Below are 18,569 nucleotides of genomic sequence, written 5' to 3'. Positions count from 1 at the left end.
CTTCTAATGTTTTTTAGTTATTTTTATTCTCTTTAATTGTTTGAGCAATCTTGCATTCTTACATCTGGTAATCTGAGCAGCTTCATTGAAGATAACAATATGTGGTATAACAACCACTGTTAATCTCCTACTATCTTGTTTTGAAATTCTGTATCATTTGTATTGCTTTTGTGCTGTTTTGGTTTTGTCTTTGTTGTTATTTTGTTATTGTTTTATTCTCTTTAAAATAAAATAAAATAATGATACCTACCTCAGTGCATTAAATGAAATATAACATGTGAGTTATCCTCAGGTTTCATCCACAGTAAATAAGTAATATCTGATATTTTTGCTCTGCTGATCACATATCCTCAATATTTTCTTTTGCCTATTAAATGAGCTGAAATATCATTTACCTGATAACTAAAGTTCTGTATAATCTGACCCCAAAACACTATAAACCAGCTAGATTGCTTTGGACAAGTTACCTGTTTCTTTTTCTATAAAATGAGGAATAGATTAAATTACCTCAAATGTTCCTTAATGGCCAAGCATTCCAAGATTCAGTAATCATTTATCCCCTCCTTTATGTCTGAGCTCCACACAGCTTCCTGAGAAAAGCCTGGCCTATTCCAACATCCATGTCTTTGCTCACACCATTGGACTTTGCTCCACTGGAAATGCTTCTCACCCATGTCTTTCAAAATGTAGTCAAGTGCCATAATCACCACTAATCCCATAGTAAGCAAAGATCACTCTGTCCTCTGAGACTCTAAGATGCGCAGCTCCTTAGCTCTTGCAATGGCAGTCACATTCTATCTTATAAAAACATGTTTTATGTCCCCCACAGGAAGGAATGGTTTTGTTTTCAGCAATGTCTCCAGCTCACTTAGTGCATCCCAAGACCTCCTATACTGTTGGATATTACAATGTTTATTGTAACAGAATGAATAGAAAATGAGGCTTCACTTATATGTGACACAAAAATTTCACCATGTCAGAGATGTATCTTCAACTGATTTACATTTCTTTGACATATACTTTTAAAGAATATTCAGGAAAGCATTAAATACTCACCATACTCGCTCTGGGTACCAGCTAAGCATACCCTTATTCCTTTGGAAACTTTTAATTATAGATTGTTCAACAAAAACATAATTTTAAATTAAACTATATGCCCCTAAAAGTTAATGCATTATAGTTATAAAGTACAGGGATTATAACTGTAAAGTTTAGCTTTAACTAAAGTCTACGAAATTTAATAGGGGAAGTTGACACAATGAGCTGAGTATCAAGCTGTTCAAGAAGTTTGCTTAGATGCTCTACAAAGGCTTTATATAGCCAACCTCTTTAGCTATGATAATATCTTCTCAAAAAGATAGGATTAGAAGTCCCATTCAACCCAGGTATTCCTGTTCTGAATATCTTCCCAGAAGAATTAGAAACAGCATATCACAGTGATATATTGGCACCTATATTTATAGCAGCACAATTTCTCATAGCTAAATTTTGGAAACAACCCAAGTGCCCACCAACTGAGGACTGGATAAAAAAGATGTGTTCTTTTTATACAGTGGAGTACTACTCAGTCATGAAAAGGATAAACTTGAGACTTTTATAGGTAAATGGATGCAACTTGAGACCATAGGCATAAGTGGAATAAATCAGTCTCACATGTGTAAACACCATACTATCTCCCTGGTGTGAGAAACTGAATGAATAAATAAGGTCTAAAATGCACAATAGATAGTGTGAAATAAGAAGAAATTGTTCAAAAGCAAGCAGGAACTAGGATGGGGAAAAGGGAAAGGAAGGAAGGGAAAAGGAAAAAATGAAAGTTAGTTATACTACTAGTGTCTCTTAGCTCAATGAAAGGAAGGTTTGTAATAATATCAATTGGAGAAATTTTTATGCCCATACCTTGTACTCTGAATAACTACTTTAAAGATAAAAATATGCAACATATTAACTATTATTCTCCTCTTATTCTATTATGAAATTTGTTTTACTTTTTTCCATAAAGTAAAAATAATTAAATTTATAAAATATCAAAATCTTTGAGGTTAATTGTCTCTCCACACACAGGTTAAGTGTGATGATGGGTACAGATCAGAGAGTTCCTTACATAAAATGCACTGTTCCACCTGCCAAGTGGTCTACTACAGACTCATCATTACTTTTAGAAATGTGTATCATGAAGTGTACGTTGTTTTGAAATATGTATACATTGGAAATTACCAAATAAAGCTAATTAACTTAGATATTATCTCTAATGATATTAGAGATAATTAACATTAGACATTAATTAATAAGGCTAATTAACAGCATTATCTTTCATATTTCACATTTTTTGTGTTGAGCACATTTCAAATATACTTAGTTTCAAGAGTTCAATATATTATTATTAACTATTGTTACCAAGTTGTACAGTAAATCTCCTACATTTATTTTCCCATTGAAGCAATTTTTTTTTTTTTTTTTTTTTTTTTTTTTTGGTTTTTCTCCGGTACCAGGAACCAAACTCACGACCTTGCGCTTGCCAGGCAGGCGCTTTGCCGCTGAGCTAAATCCCCAGCCCCTCCATTGAAGCAATTTTGTGACCTTTGACGCAAATACCCTGAACACCCACCACATCTCCCTGGTAACCACTATTCTATTCTCTGGTTTCATGTGTCTAACATTTTTAGATTTCATATATAAATGAGATCATGCAGTATTTGTCTTTCTAGCTGGCTTATTTCTCTTACCATAATATCCTACAGATTATTCATGGTTTTTAAATTACAGGATAACCTTCTTTTTGAAGACTAAATAGCATTCCATTGTAAGTATATACCACATTTTCATTTTCCATACATTCATTACTGGATACATAGATTGTTTCCATATATTGACTATTGGGGATAATGGTGTAATGAACATGAGAGTTCAGGTATCTCTCCCACATATTGATTTAATTTCCTTTTGGAATATGTGAAATTGATACATCGTATCATAGTTCAGTTTTTAAATTTTTGAGGAATCTCTCTACTGTTTTTCATAATGGCTGCACTAATTTACATTCCCACCAACAGTGTATGAGAGTTCTCTTTCTCTGTATCCTCACCAGTACTTGCTATCTTTCATATTTGCTAGGATCCATTCTAGAACATGTGAAGTACAATGTCATTGTACTTTAATTTGTATTTTCCTGACTATTAGAGATCTTCAGCATTTTCTCATATACATATTGGTAATTTGTATGTCTTACTTTTCATATATTTTATTATTGCTAATAATTTTATAAAATATTAGTTTGGATATGCATGTAGGTTTCATACATGCATATTAGCTTCATACATGCATGTAACATATATTTTAAGAAATATCTATTCATATCTTTCATACTCTGTTTTGCCATTTTTAACTGAATTCTTTCCTTGTTTTTTGTTTTTTTTTTTTTTTTTTTTTTGTGGTTTTTCTCCGTTACCGGGAACCGAACTCACGACCTTGCACTTGCCAGGCAGGCGCTTTTGCCACTGAGCTAAATCCCCAGCCCCTGAATTCTTTCCTTGTTATTTGGCTATTTGAGATCCCTATACAGTTTGGATATTAAACTCTTATCAAATGTGTGCATTCCAAAATATTTTCTTTTATTCTATAAGTTGTCACTGTTGATTGCTTCCTTTGCTGTGCAGGATCTTTTCAGCTTGATATAAAAATCCCATTTGTTTATTTTCATTTTTGTTGCTTAAACTTTTGAGATCATATCTAAAATTAAAATTAATTAATTCATTAAAAGTCCAAGACCACTGTCATGAGCTTTTGCTTTATGTTTTCTTTTAGTAGTTTTACCATTTCAAATTTTATGCTTAAGTCTTTAATCCATTCTGAGTTAATTTTTGTATATAGTATAAAATAAGGCTCTAATTTCTTTCTTCTGCATGTGAACACCCAGTTTGCCCAGTACCATTTATTGAACAAACTATCTGTTCCACATTGTATGTTCTTAGAACCTTCTTCATAAATCTACTGACCATAAGTATATGAATTTAAGAAATCCCCACTACTACTTATTTTTCCAAATAAAGGAAGGAAGAATATGGGAGACAGTGCAGAATAAACTATTTAAGCCATAGTTTTGTCAGGGCTAGAGAAGTTATAGCACTAGCAGTTTTGAGGAAACTCCTGTAAGTTCAGATGAGTACCAATGCCTTCCACCCTACTGTTGTGAGGATGAAGTATCCCCTTCCCTTTATGTGATATATCTTGGGGATGGAACATCTCAGTACTTTAGGAGAGCTTTGTTCTATACTCATTGTCGTCAGTACAAAGTCACACTACTTTTCAATGTTTATGAATCAATTCTCAGTCACTTTCCATATTTGTAATCACTTCTCCCCCATCATCATCATTTTATTAACCGGTAGTTCTCATGTAAGTCTTAGCCTAATAAACTATCTCCATTTTCACCTTTGCACATAATATCTTGGCAAAAGTGAAATGTATATCTGCTGCCTCTGCTTTTAGCCCCCGATCCACTAAAATCTAACTTCTCCTGAATCTGTTTAGAATGTAGGTCTCTTGTGACCTCATGATTTCTAAATTGCTTCAGCTTTATCTAACACTGCCATGTGTTTACTAGGCACAAACTACTTTCCTAAAAGCTTCCCAAATATTAGGAAAACAGTATAGACAGGGAATAATGTTTGAGGAAAATGTATGCACAAAAGGATTTAGTACATTTCCACTACTTACTGTTACATTTGCCTTTGCTGTCTATTACATCCACGGCACATGCCTGTAATCCTAGCTACTCTGGAGGCTTAGACAGGAGGAATGCAAGCTTGAGCCTGCACTAGGAGATTTAGCAAGACCCTATTTCAAAACACAAAATTGTAGAAGGACTGAGGATGATCTCAGTGGCAGAACAGCTTCCAGCATGTTTTCAAAGTACTTTATAAAAAATGTAGGTCATTTTATTTTCCATTCATTTTTAACATATATTAATTGTACACATTATTGAGATAGAGGGTGATATTTCATACATGTGTATAGTGTGCACTGGTCCAACCTAAGCTCCTTTTTTACACCATCAGCCCACTCTTCCCAATATCAAATAATCACTAACCTACTTTTAGCTTCCACATGTGAGAAAGGATGTGCAGTACCTGTTTTTCTGTGTCTGCTTTATTTTACCTAACATAATATCCTCCAGTTCCATATAGTTTTTGTGCGAGCGATAGAATTTTAGTTTTTATGGCTATATAATACTCCATTGTATATGTATGTATGCCACATTTTTATATGTTTTTATTTTAGTTTCAAACACTAGAAATATGGCCAGTCACTTTCCTGAGCACTGAACATGAATCACGCCACTTGATATGCACAAAAACCCTGAGAGGCAGGTGCTATTATCCCCATTTTATAAATTGGCAAACCAAGATACAGGGAAGTTAGTAATTTGTCAAACATTGGACAACTAGTAAAAGGTGGAGCCAATAGTCACAATCAAATCTGCCTGACTTTCGACTCAGTGCTGTTTAACAAGTATGGACACATGCACATATATATGGTAACATAATATATTTATACTTTGTTGCCTACCTTTACACCCAGTAAATTTTATTGAATCTCTTTATGTCTGTAAATATGTTCTACATTATCCATTATTTCACTTTTATTAGTATATGTATGTAGTACATACTGGTTATATTCATTATAAGGCATTGGTACATGTACATACCACATTTCAATTCTCTTCCTCATTTTCTCCAACCCCTTTTACTTTGCCAGCATCCAATTCATTTATTTATCTTATATACAGACTAAAAAGCCAGACTAATTGGTCAAAAACATATAAAACATGTGAGATAATTGTCCTAAGTCAAGGTGTATGTTTAGATATGTTGTCCATTTCGATTACAATACTTTTTATCTCTTTTCCTATTATCTATAATTTATATCAATATATTATATATATACAATTTTTGTATAAAAGAAGCAATGTGATATTTAAGTTTGTGTGTCTGAGTTACTTCACTTAACATCAAGGACTCAAGGTGGATCCATTTTCCTATAAATAACTCAAGTTTATCCTTCTTTATAGTAAAGTAGCACTCCATTGTGTATAAGCACCACATTGTATTTATTCATTCATCTGTTGTTGGACATACAGGCTTTATCCAGGCTTTAGCTATTAGGAATTTTGCTGCTATAAAGATAGGTAAGCATATGCCACTCTAATATGATGGCTTCAACTCTTTTGGAAAGAGATCTAGAAGGAGAATTCCTGAGTCAAATGGAATTTCTATTTTTAGTTTTTTGAGGAACCTCCATACTGGTTTCCATAATACTTGTTATTTTAAAAGCCTTTTTTTTCATTTTTTTTATTTTAAAAATAAAAGGAGGAAAACATTAACACACAGACAACCTTTTACAAAATAGCAAAAGAACAGTACAGACAATACAGAGTTACAAACAAAGTGGTAGGGAATTAACAATGGTGGTTGTATTACATATTGATATCTTCAACGTGGCTTCTCATGAAAACAAATACAGATATGCAATATTGATCAATCAAGGACTCATTAATGTTCAACATCATTAGTCACTGGAGAAATGCAAATGAAAACAACATTGAAATTCCACCTTACCCCAGTAAGAATGGCTAGCATTAAAAAATCAACCAATAACAAATGCTGGCAAGGCTGTGGAGAAATAGGAACCCTTCTCCACTGCTGGTGGGAATGCAGACCGGTGAAGCCACTGTGGGAATCAGTTTGGAGATTCCTCAGAAAACTAGGTCTAGAGGTCCCATTCAACCCAGCTATTCCCCTTCTGGGTATTTTCCCAGAAGATCTAAAAACATCATATCACAGCTATATATGTGCACCTATGTTCATAGCAGCGCAATTTGCAATTGCTAAATTGTGGAAGCAACCCAAATGTCCATCCACCAAGGACTGGATAAGAAAACTGTGGTACTTTTATATAATGGAATATTACTCAGTTATAAAGAAAGATAACCTCGAGGCTTTTATACGTAAATGGTCACAACTAGAGACCATACGCATAAGTGAAATAAATCAAACCTGCATGTGCAAGCACTGCATTGTCTCACTAGTGTAAAACCTGAAAGAGGATTTTAAAAGCCTTTTCAGTATTTCATTATAGGTCTAAACCAAACTGTATATCATATCCTATTTAACAATTTTGAATGTGCCTGGTATTTTATAATTTTTTAAATGATTTATTGACATAGATATTGCACATATTTATGGAGTACAGTATAATAATTTGATATCTGCATACAATGTGTAATAATCAAATCAAGGTAGTTAGCAATTATATTTCCTCAAATACTAATCATTTTATGAATTAGGACTCTTTCTACTCTTCTAGTTATTTTGAGATATATTGTAATGTATTATACACTGCTGTATAGTTATTTATTGTGTTATTGAACACCAGAAAATCTTTTATATACGTATAAGGAGTGATCAAGATATACATTGTTTAAATTTTTAAAATTTATAGCAATAAAAGATAATTGCCATTAATCCCCCACAAAATATTCCCACTCTCTTTGGACACAGTTATTCCCACTTTCTGAAGCAATCCTATAAAATACGCTTTTGTGAGTCTCTTCATGAGTTGTCATCAAAAATATAAAGAATGCTGCTGCTCAGTGCCATCCACTGGAAAAGTAGGCTCTTAAAAATATAATAGTATGTCCTCATCCACTTTATTCATCAAATCTAGCACCATGTGATTTCCGCCTCTTCCCCAAACTCAAAATGACCATGAAAGGCAAGTGATTCAAATTAATTCAGGACACTGAGGAAGCCACAACACTGGAACTGTACATACTCTTTAAAGGCAACTTCCAGAACTGCTTCAGAAAGTGGCAAGAAAGAGGAGATAAGTGTGTTCAAAGAAAGAGGGAGTGTTTTGAGAGGGGCTCATGACAATGTGTTTTTTACCATAGTTTTCTAAAATTTAGATATTCAGGTAATTTGCACCAAACCAGCAGCTGCAGTAACCACAGTTTCATCTTCAGCTCCAGGATGTTTCCCTTGGCCAAAAATGTATTAGGTCATCTTCCAGTTCAGAGCATTCAACAAATGGCAAGGCAGAGCCACAAGAAACGTACACCTGATTTCCATGACAAATATGGTAATGCTATATTAGTTGGTGAAGCCACATTCTGTATTGCTGTGTGGACATATACAGCAACACAAACTGGAATATAATAGAACATTTCTCCTATTGGCAGAGTCACCCCAAAGGAATGGAAAGGTCAGTAGTCATGCCAGCTGATATAATACAGCTCAATTATTTCAAAATCAAATAATAATTGATACCAAATAAACGTGCTGTGTATCCATTAAAATATGTTGTATTGAAGAAATCAAGTATAATTGAAATCTTCAAAATAAAAATAAAATTTAGATATTCATTGTATTTTCATCACACTTCATTCATTTCATGCACATGTATATCTACTTTCTCAGAATAAATTCTCAAATGCCTGATACCAGTTTTGGGTTGCAACAAGTGACCTGAAAAACGGGCTGGGGATTTAGCTCAGCGGCACAGCGCCTGCCTGGCAAGCGCAAGGTTGAGTTTGATTCCCGGTACCGGAGAAAAACCAAAACAAAAAACAAAAACAAGTGACCTGAAAAATAGCATTCAAGGAAATTCCCCAAGAGAGAAAGAGCCAAGCCAATTGCTTTTAAAAGCCAAATACATACATTCTTAAATGCAGATGTACTTAGTGGAGGGCAGAGAAATAAAGAACAAAAGCAAAATAGGACAAATCAAAGAAAAAAGTAAATCATAATAGAATCAAGAAGATAAAGGAAGAAGAGCAGCCTAAAGCAAGGAACTCTAAGAGTTCTGCTAATGGCGGAATCTCTCAATATGAAAGAAATAAAGAGAGAGAGAGAGAAAGAAAGAAAGAAAGAAAGAAAGAAAGAAAGAAAGAAAGAAAGAAAGAAAGAAAGAAAGAAAATAAATTTTGTCTGATGGTGGCTTAACAGTGAAATTGCATAAAATATTTGAATAATGGAGTTCTTCCTAGAATTGCTTCAGAAGCAGAGAAAAAGCAGATAACATGGTCTTAAACCGAGGTACCAATCCAACTAGAAAGAGACAGCAGATAGAGTAGCTGACATGACAGCTCCAGAAGTGAGCAGCAGGAATCCAGTTGTTGAAGTACAAAACTGCTCCCAGCCCTGCTGGCTTTACTGCTCAGTTCAACAAGACTTTGGAGGACAGCAGCCTCAGCAAAGCTTTGATGTCTGCTGTTTTCAGTGGTGCCTGGGAGGAAGGGGAAATGGTCATCAAGGTGACACATGGAATCCAGCCACAGAGAGTGCTGAGACTGGCAGAACACATACTCCTTGAGGTGCTAGAAAAAAACAATAAAGGAATAAGCAGTTTTTGGCTAAAAAGAACTAGAATGTCTCTGAAATTCTTTCAATGTCAAAAGCTGTGAAATGTGTCTGCATCAAGAAAAGGCAGGAGTATATGATTTGATCTCAGACTCTTGCAGAGAAATGAAATGCCAGATTTACTGAGAAAATCAAAGAAGATATAACACAGCAGTGAGTGGGTACGAGAAGAACTTAAAGTGGTAGTGGAACACAGAAAGGCTATGCTTGTATGCAGCGTGCCACATCTCTCATGGAAACTGATGCGATCCTTGAGAGAAGTAAGTTACAAAGATGAAAAGGAGGTGGGTTATATGTAGCCAGTTACATAATTCTCAAATAAAGTCACTCTGGTAATATCCCCAGAATGCAAAAAAAAAAGCTCAAGTAAGTCAAAGTTAGAGGTAAACCTAGAAGTTCATATGCTAGTAGCAAAATTCTATATGGTTGAGAGTTCTTAAAGACACAGGAAGAATTTGAGAAATGAAAATAAATGACAGAAGAAAATAAAATAAATATGGATAGCTTGGAAGTTCTAAGAATAGAAGTTAAGTCTAAGTAAGCAATCTTGATGGGAGCCATTAATGAATAGGAAGTCCAACATTGAGGAAGTGCACATTTCAGTGCCTGGAAGAAGATAGGCTGGTTTGGGTCAAGGTGGCAACATTAGAAGAATCAATATAGTACAGGAAACTAATTAGGTTTACGTATCAGACAGGCCTCGCTATACATATCCACTATGAAATTTATGAGCTATATGGCCTAAGAAAAGTTATCTCACCTGTCTGAGATTTGATTTCTTAGTGGGTAAAACGAGAATGATGATGGTATCTACCACAGAAGGCTATGCTGAGGAAATGAGTTCTTTGACTAAGACGTGCTCAATAAACAGAGACATCAGAAAAAATACTCACCAGAATTATAGCAGTAATTATGGGTTGGTGGTGGGATTTGGGGAGATCTTTATTTCCTTCACTATTTGTTTTAGCTTTCAAAAGAACTATTCAAATAATATCTTATACTTAAAGATTCACAGTAAGTTGCAAAACTAGTTCAGAGATAATTTGTACTCTATGTCTGCTCTCTTCTAACATTAATATTTTACTTAACTATTGTACATTTCCAAAATCAGGATGCTAACATTGATACAATACTATTAAGTGAGGTATATTTTTATTTGAAGTTCACCAGTTTTTGTGTGCATGTTTTTGTATACAGTTTTATAGAAATTTTACATATGTATAGATTTAAATAGTATCACCACAACGAAGTTACTGAACTGTTCATTGATCATTTTAGAACAGTGTACTATGTTTGCCTTTTACAGACAGCATATAATATTATAATTATACACATATTTTCCTTTCCTTTAAAATTTTTCTTCCATGGGTCGATGATTTATTGGGAAGAAATGATGTATAATTCTCAACATGGAAATGTTGCAAGAGTACAAAAAATATATTTTTTTTTATGTAGCCCAAGACGATTTCTCTTCACTCAGTGCAGCCCAGGAAAACTAAAATGTCCCAAGTACCAGAAGCTATAGAAGTTCATTATAGAACAACCTTGGTTTAAGAGCCAATTTTTTATGTTCTTTCACATCGACTTTCTCACATATATATTCCACAATAACCAGTGAATCTTAACTTGCCTCTTAAGTATGACAAGAAGAAAAAAGTCAAAAGAATAGGGGCAAAGAGGTTTGTCCAACCTTCAGCTCATGTGTACAAGTAACAAAACTTTCTTTTTGTATTTCATTTTACGACACAGAGTACCATTGGACACAGCTGCATGGGTCTACACTATCAATAGTCAGTGTGCCCAGAGCTTGTTACACATGCAGAATCTCAGTCCTCACTCAAAACAATTGAATCAGAATCTCCAATCATCTTGTTGATCCCTATGTAAATTAAAGTTGGAAATATTTTGCTCTACAAATATGTTAAAATCAAATATGGAAATAGAGATTTTAAGCACGTTTCATTCCTCAACAGAGTTAAAGGAACCAACAAAGCCATGAAGAAACATCAGCTAACAAAAGAATTCAAGGAAATTTTTAGAAAATAGAGAAAAGATTGATTAGTCACTAATTTAGCAAGTATGGAAACTCATGACCTAATTGTGCACAGAGGCAAATTTTTGTGAAAAGATACCTGAAAGTATGCACAAAATACAGGAGAAGCTCAAATATTGGCAGCATAATTTTTAACAAAGGGTAGGAATAGAGCAATGGGACAAAATAATGGAGATAGATTAGAAATCTGTATATAGCATAATCAAATTTTACCCCTATATACACCCATACTTCTCACCATACTCACAGAACATCATTAGCCAAAATCTAACTCATAAACCAAAGGCACCGAATATCAGCTGGAAAAATTGAACTGAAATTCTTCAGAAATAGGAACAATATGCAAGATGACAGGTGAGGGTTAATTGCAAACCTGAATGTAAAGTGATGGATTAAATCTGCATATGAAATGGTGAGATACCCACACATACTCCTTCATCCAGCAGTTTCCAACCTGTGGCCCATGGTTGGATACGCCTATCTTATAATTTTAAAATTTAAAGGAAGTGTTTTTACTTATATACACTAAGTATGCAACCATTATATATTTTGTACGTACTCCAAGCAATTCCTCTTCATTCAGTGTGGCCCAAGTAAGCCAGGCATATTTAACCTGCATGCTGCAAGTTGGTCTTGCCTGCCTGAGTAGAAACCCTAACAGTTTACAACCCACCAGTAAGAAATTAAACTAGCCTTTTCTGGAGAAATTAAGTTTGAATGAAAAGATCTCTACATAGCAACATTTTGGGTCTTGAATGGATCTTCTGATCATTCCACAATAAACATTTCCAGCCTGTATGTCACAGAAACTCATTATTCAACATTTTGTCCATCAAACATATGTATTAACAGGTAACTAATGATTATCAGATCACTGAAGAAGCTCTCAAATATGAAAAAATTAGAAAAAAGTAAACTGGGAAAACAAGGAATGGGAACAAGCTGCAAAATGTAAAAACGCATTTACATCCATCAAAATAGGCATAAAATGTTACATAAAATCAGGGAAAAAAAACAAAAGAAAAATCTCTTAGAAATTAAAACGTTAACAATTTAATATGATTTATGCTATTACATAAAACTAAATTAAAATATAACTTCACAAAATAAATATTCAACAAAAGTTGGAAAAGAGTCTCAGAGAAATCCCTCAAAGTAATATAATGATAAGAAGTCAGAAAACAAAAAAAAATTAATCTTATAGAATTCTATCCAGGAGTATAATCTCTAATTATTTAATGCTAGATCCTAAAGTAGAAAAAAAAATTTTAATGAAGGAGAGAAAGTTATCAATAAATACTCTGAAAGAATTTCCCAGACTTAAAGGACATCAGTCTACAGCTTAGGAAGGCTCACAAAGGGTCCAACATAATGAATAGCAAAAGTCCACATACAAGGGCATAGCACTGATAACTCAGAGCATCTATAGGAAAAAAAGAAAATTCCAAAAACCTATATAAAAGAGAGAGAATAAGCATTCCATCCAAATAAGTAAGAATCAAAATGACTTAGGAAAACTTTTCCTCAAAACATTTTATTTTGAAAATTTTAAACCTACAGTGGAAAGACTAGGCACCCAGATTCACCAATTGCAAGCATTATGCCACACTTGCTTAATCCAATGGGTTATTAGATAAGTTGGTAGGTTGACAATTACAACCCAGGAAAACTAAAATGGAAAGACCCAGAGTGATAACTGTACTGAAGGCCAAGGGAGTAATCAATCCAGACAGGAAAAAGAGGGTAGAGGACCTTAAAAAGAGATATTTGCATTTTAAATATTTTATCTTTTAAAAGTAAGTTTATTGGTACAATTTAGATATGCATAATGTTTACATTCATCATAGGGTGTTTGTACCTGCTCATGATGTATCTTGATTCCAATTTTTTCCCATTCCCTTCCTGTTATGGTTTGTGTCTAGATGTGCCCCCAAAGCCTCATGCACTTTTAGATGGGGCTTTTGGACGTGGCTGAATCTAGAGTGTGTGATTGATTCATAGTGCAACGCTGGAATTAAGGGTAATGGGATTCAGGGTGTGAGTGCTATACCCACCCTAATGTGGGTAGCCTGCATACAATATAAGGGACAGAAAGAGCTCTTTCTCTCTCTCTCTCTCTCTCTCTCTCTCTCTCTCTCTCTCTCTCTTTCTCCCCATTGTTGCTTTTGCTATCTTGCACCACCATGAACTGTTGTCCCTCTACCATGTGCCACCCTGTCTTGGAGCCAGCCAAGTATGGACTGAAAACTGTACAAGCTGTGAGCTACTTAAACCTTTCTGCCTTTAACTTTGGGTGTTGGTTATTTTGGCTCAGCAACAAGAGAAAAATAACTAAGACATCTTTCCTCCCTTCAACCCCTCTTCTCATTTACAAAACTTTGTTTCTATTTTATGCTTCTATTCTCATTTTTTTCTTTTCCTTTCCTTCCTTTCCCCCTCCACCCTCCCTAATTCCGCTTTCCCAAGGAAGCATTTTCTTCTTATTTCATAATATCTGTTATACATTCTGGTCATTATTTACACTTTCACTCTCTCACACTAAAGGAACAATGTGATATTTATATATGTGTGTCCTTTTTTTTCACATAAGAGTATGATCTCAAGATGCATTCACTTACCTAGAAATGTCTCAAGTATATCTTTCTGTACAACTGGGTGGTACTCTATTATATTAAAAAAATAACTTCTTTATCCATTCATCAGTTGATGGGAATTTGAGTTGTTTACAAGATTTAGCTATAACAAATAGCACTATAAACATGGGTGTGCAACATTGCTGTGATAAGATGCTTTTAGTACTTTGGGGAAGATATCAAGTGGAATAGCTTGATCAAATGGCACCTCTACTCCTAGTTTTCTGAGGAATCTCTACACAGATTTCCACAGTTGTTGTACCAGTCTACACTCCAACAGTGAAGAAGGGTACATTTTTCCCCACAGCCCTACCAGCATTTGTTATTGGTTGATTTCTTGATAATAACCATTTTTCTGGAGTGACACGGGATCTCAGTGATTTGCATTTCTCAAATGACCAGTGATGTTGAAGATTTTTTTCATGTATATATTTGCTGCTTGTAATTCTGCACCTGAGGTTTATTCATCTCAGATGCCAATTTCTGGACTGAGTCTTTAAATTGGGGAAGTCTGATTTATTTTATTTCTTTATATATTCTAGATATTAGTTCTTTGTCTGAGGGACAGCTGGCAAAATGTTTTGCCCAGTCTGTGAGTTGTCTCTTCACTTTGTTGATGATTTCACTTGCTGTTCAAAACCTTTTTAAAAGATGACATCCCAGTTGTTGATTCTTTGTAATACTTCTCATGTGATCAGGATTTTGATCATGAAGTCTTGGCCTACACTTATGTCTTCTGGAGTTCTACCTATTCTGTCTTCCTGCAGATTTATTGTTTTTGCTTTAATATTTAGATCTTTGATTGTAGTTTAGTGCAAGTTAATAGACATAGCTCTAATTTAGGTCTTCGGCATGTGGAAAGCCAGTTTTTCCAGAACCATATATTAAAGAGACTCTTCCAGTGAAAGTTTTTGGCTCCATTCTCAAAGATATGGTGGCTGAGTGTGTTTGAAATTGTTTCTGCATTTTGTAATCTGTTCCATTGATGCTCAAATCATTTTTTAGCAGTACCATGCTGTTTTTATCAGAGTAGCTCTGTAGCATAATTTTAAGTCAGTAATTGTGATGCCCTTGGCCTTGCCTTTGTTACTGGGAATTACTTTTGGTCTTCTAGAACTCTTGTGGTTCCAAATGAATTTTATGAATGTTTTCTCTAGATCTGTGAGGTATACTAATCGTATTTTCATTGGTATTGCATTAAATCTGCACAATAATTTTGGTAGTATGGCCATTTTCATTATGTTGGTTCTTCCTAGCCAAAAGGAAATGATATTTTTTTTATCCTTATGAAGGCCTCTTCAATCTCCTTTTTTAGAGTACAGTAAATTTGAAAGTATAGAACTTTTACTTCGTTAGATTAATTCCTCAGTATTTTGTTTTTTGATACTATTCTGAAAGTTGTTGTTTCCCTAATTTCTCTCTCTTGGTGAGTTTGCTATTCATGCACAGGAAGGCTACTGACTTTTGAGTGAGGAATTTGTGTCCAACTACACTACTAAATTTGGTTATTAAATCTAGAAGTCTTTTGGTGGAGTTTTTGGGGTCTTCTATGTACAGTATCATGTCATTTGCAAATAACTTTATTTTAAATTCTTCCTTTCCTATCTTTACTCCTTTTCTTTCACTTGTATAATTGCTCCGACTAATGTTTAAAGAGCTATATTAAATAGGAGTGGTGACAGTGGACCTGTTTTTCTTATTCCTTATTTAAAAGTGAAAGCTTTCAGTTTTTGACTATTTAGTATGATATTTTTATGATATATTTTATTTAGTATGATATCTTTTTTCTTTCTGATGCTTTCTTCAATCTCCTTTTTTAGAGTATTGTAGATAGGAAAGTAGAGATTTTTTACTGTTGGCTGTTGGTTTGTCATAGATGCCTTTTATCAGGTTGAGATCAAGACCATCTGTTCCAATTTTCTGTAGGGTTTTTATCGTAAATGGATGTTGGACTTTGTCAAATGCTCTTTTGGTGCCTCTTGAAATGATCATGTGATTTTTGTCTTCGGATCTGTTGATATGATGTATCACATTTATTGATTTGCATATGTTGAACCATCCTTGCATACATGTCATGAATCCTTCTTGCTCATAGTGTATATAGTCTTCTTGATGATTTGCTGCATTCTGTTTGCCAGTACCTTGAGGATTTTTGTGACTATGTTCAGTAGGAAAACTGGCTTGTAGTATTCTCTAGTATTCCATTTTGGTTGGGTCCTTCTCTAGTTTTGGTATCAGGGTAATATTTGCTTCCAGGAATGACTTTGGAAGTATTGCTTCCCTTTTGATTTCATTAAAGAGTTTGAGAAGTAATGGAGGTAGATATCTAAATTCCTTGTAGAAGTCAGCAATGACTCCATCATGACCTGGGCTTTTCTTGTTGGTAAGTTTTTAATTACATCTTCAATTTAATTGAATGATATTGGGTTATTTATAATTTTAATATTTTGTTGATTCAGCTTAGGTAATTCATATGTATCTAGGAATCTGTTCATTTCTTCAGTGTTTTCCATCTTATTAAATATTCTTGAAGTAGGTGTTCATGGTTTTCTGGATTCCACAGGATCCAGTATGCTTTCACCATTTTCACTTCTAATTACATGAAGTTGAATCTTTTCTTTCCTTTTTTGGTAAGGTTGGCTAATTATTTATCAATTATATTTAGTCTTTGAAAGAACTAAGTCTTAGATTCATTGATTTTGTGTATTGTTTTCTTAGTCTCAGTTGCATTAATTTATTTTCTGATCTTTGTAATTTCCCTCCTCATATGATTTTTAGGCTTGACCTGTTCCTTTTCAAGAACTTTGAGGTTCAACATTAGGTTGTTTATTTGAACTCATTCTGTTTTTTCTCATTCTAAGAATTCACTGCAGTAAATTTCCCTATTAGGACTTCTTTCATTGTGTCCCATAAGCTCCAGTATTTTGTATTGGCATTATCATTTAATTGTAGCTACTGTTTAATTTCTTCTGTAATTTCATCTGTGACCCATTGATTGCTCAGGAGGGTGATATTTTCTTTCCGTGTTTTTATGGAGTTTTTGTGGTTTCTTTTGCTCTTTATTTCCAATTTCATGGCACTATAGTCTGATTATATGCAAGAAATTATTTCATTTCCTTTGCATTTAGTTAAGCATGTTTAATGGCCTAGTACATGCTCTACTTTGGAGAATGACCCATGCATACCTGAGAAAAACCTGTATTCTGATGATGTGTGTTGGAACACTCTGTACATATCTACTAGGTCTATTTTTTCACAGGTTTAATTCAGTTCTGTTATTTCTTTGTTGGTTTTTGTCTAGTTAATCAGTCTATTTATCACAGTACGGTATTGATGCCCCATTACAATTGTGCTAGTGCTTATATAATTTTTCACATCCATTAATATTTGTTTTATATACTTGGGTGCATTGGTATTTGGTGCACATATATTTATGACTGTTACCTCTTCCTCTTTGAGTTTTCCCTTAACAAGTATAAAGTGACCTTCTTTTTCTCTTTTGATCAGTCTTGGCTTGAAGTTCACTTTCCCTTCATATATAATAGCTACCCCTGCTTTTCTCCAGATTCCTGTCACATGAAATTTTTTTGATCTTTTGGCTTTCAGATTTTGAATATCTTTTTGAGTTAAACATATTTTTATTATGCAGCATATTTATGGATCTTATTTGTTGATCCATTCTGCTAGCCTGTTTCTTTTCATTGGTGAATTGAAACCATTTATATTGATGGCTGTAACTGACAAATATTGGCTTATCCTTGTCATATTATTTAGCTTTTATTTGTTCCCTGTCTTTTCCTTCTATTTAATTGCTTGAAGCCTGGTGGCTTCTTTCTATTGCTGTTCTTGGAATTGTAGCCTTTGTTATCTCTTTCTAAAATACCCTGCTGAATATTTTGTAGAGCTTGTTTGATGGCCGTGAATTTCTTTTGTTGTTTTTTGTCCTAGAAGTATCTTATTTCTCCAATGACTTTGAAAGATAGTTTTGCAGGTTGTATAAATCTATGTTGGAAGTAGTTTTCTTTCAGGACCTGAAATACTTACCTCCAAGCTCTCTTTGACTTGAGGTTTTGTGTTAAAAAGTTTACTGTGAATCTAATGGGCTTTCTTTTATATGTGACTTGTTTCTTTTCTCTAGCAGCATTTAATATCCTGTTCTTATGCTGAATTACTGGAATCCTGATTATTATATGCCTTGGTGTAGATTTATTTTGGTCATGATTAATTGGTGCTATATGCCTCACTTATTTGTATACCGCACGTTTTTATGTTTGAGAAGTTTCCTGCCATTACTTTTGTGAACAGATATTTTATGGCATTTGTCCTGTCCTATGCTTTGTCATTGACTTATAAATCTTTTTTTTTTATTTTAAAGATAAAAGGAGGGAAACATTAACAGACATACAACATTTTACAACATATCACAAGCACAATACAGACAATACAGAGTTACAAACAAAGTGG

The 18,569-nt window shown here is 34.0% G+C and overlaps 1 pseudogene; it reads left to right on the top strand.

Moving 5' to 3' along the window:
• The first annotated feature begins 7,980 nt into the window (after positions 1-7,980).
• On the top strand, positions 7,981-8,270 carry LOC102025903 (annotated as a pseudogene).
• The last annotated feature ends 10,299 nt before the right edge of the window (positions 8,271-18,569 follow it).

This window comes from Chinchilla lanigera, unplaced genomic scaffold (genome assembly GCF_000276665.1).
Source record: "Chinchilla lanigera isolate Chin_1 unplaced genomic scaffold, ChiLan1.0 scaffold00072, whole genome shotgun sequence".
Taxonomy (NCBI): Eukaryota; Metazoa; Chordata; class Mammalia; order Rodentia; family Chinchillidae; genus Chinchilla; species Chinchilla lanigera.
The sequence above is the reverse complement of the archived record's forward strand: the minus strand, read 5'-3'. Positions and strand labels throughout refer to the sequence as shown.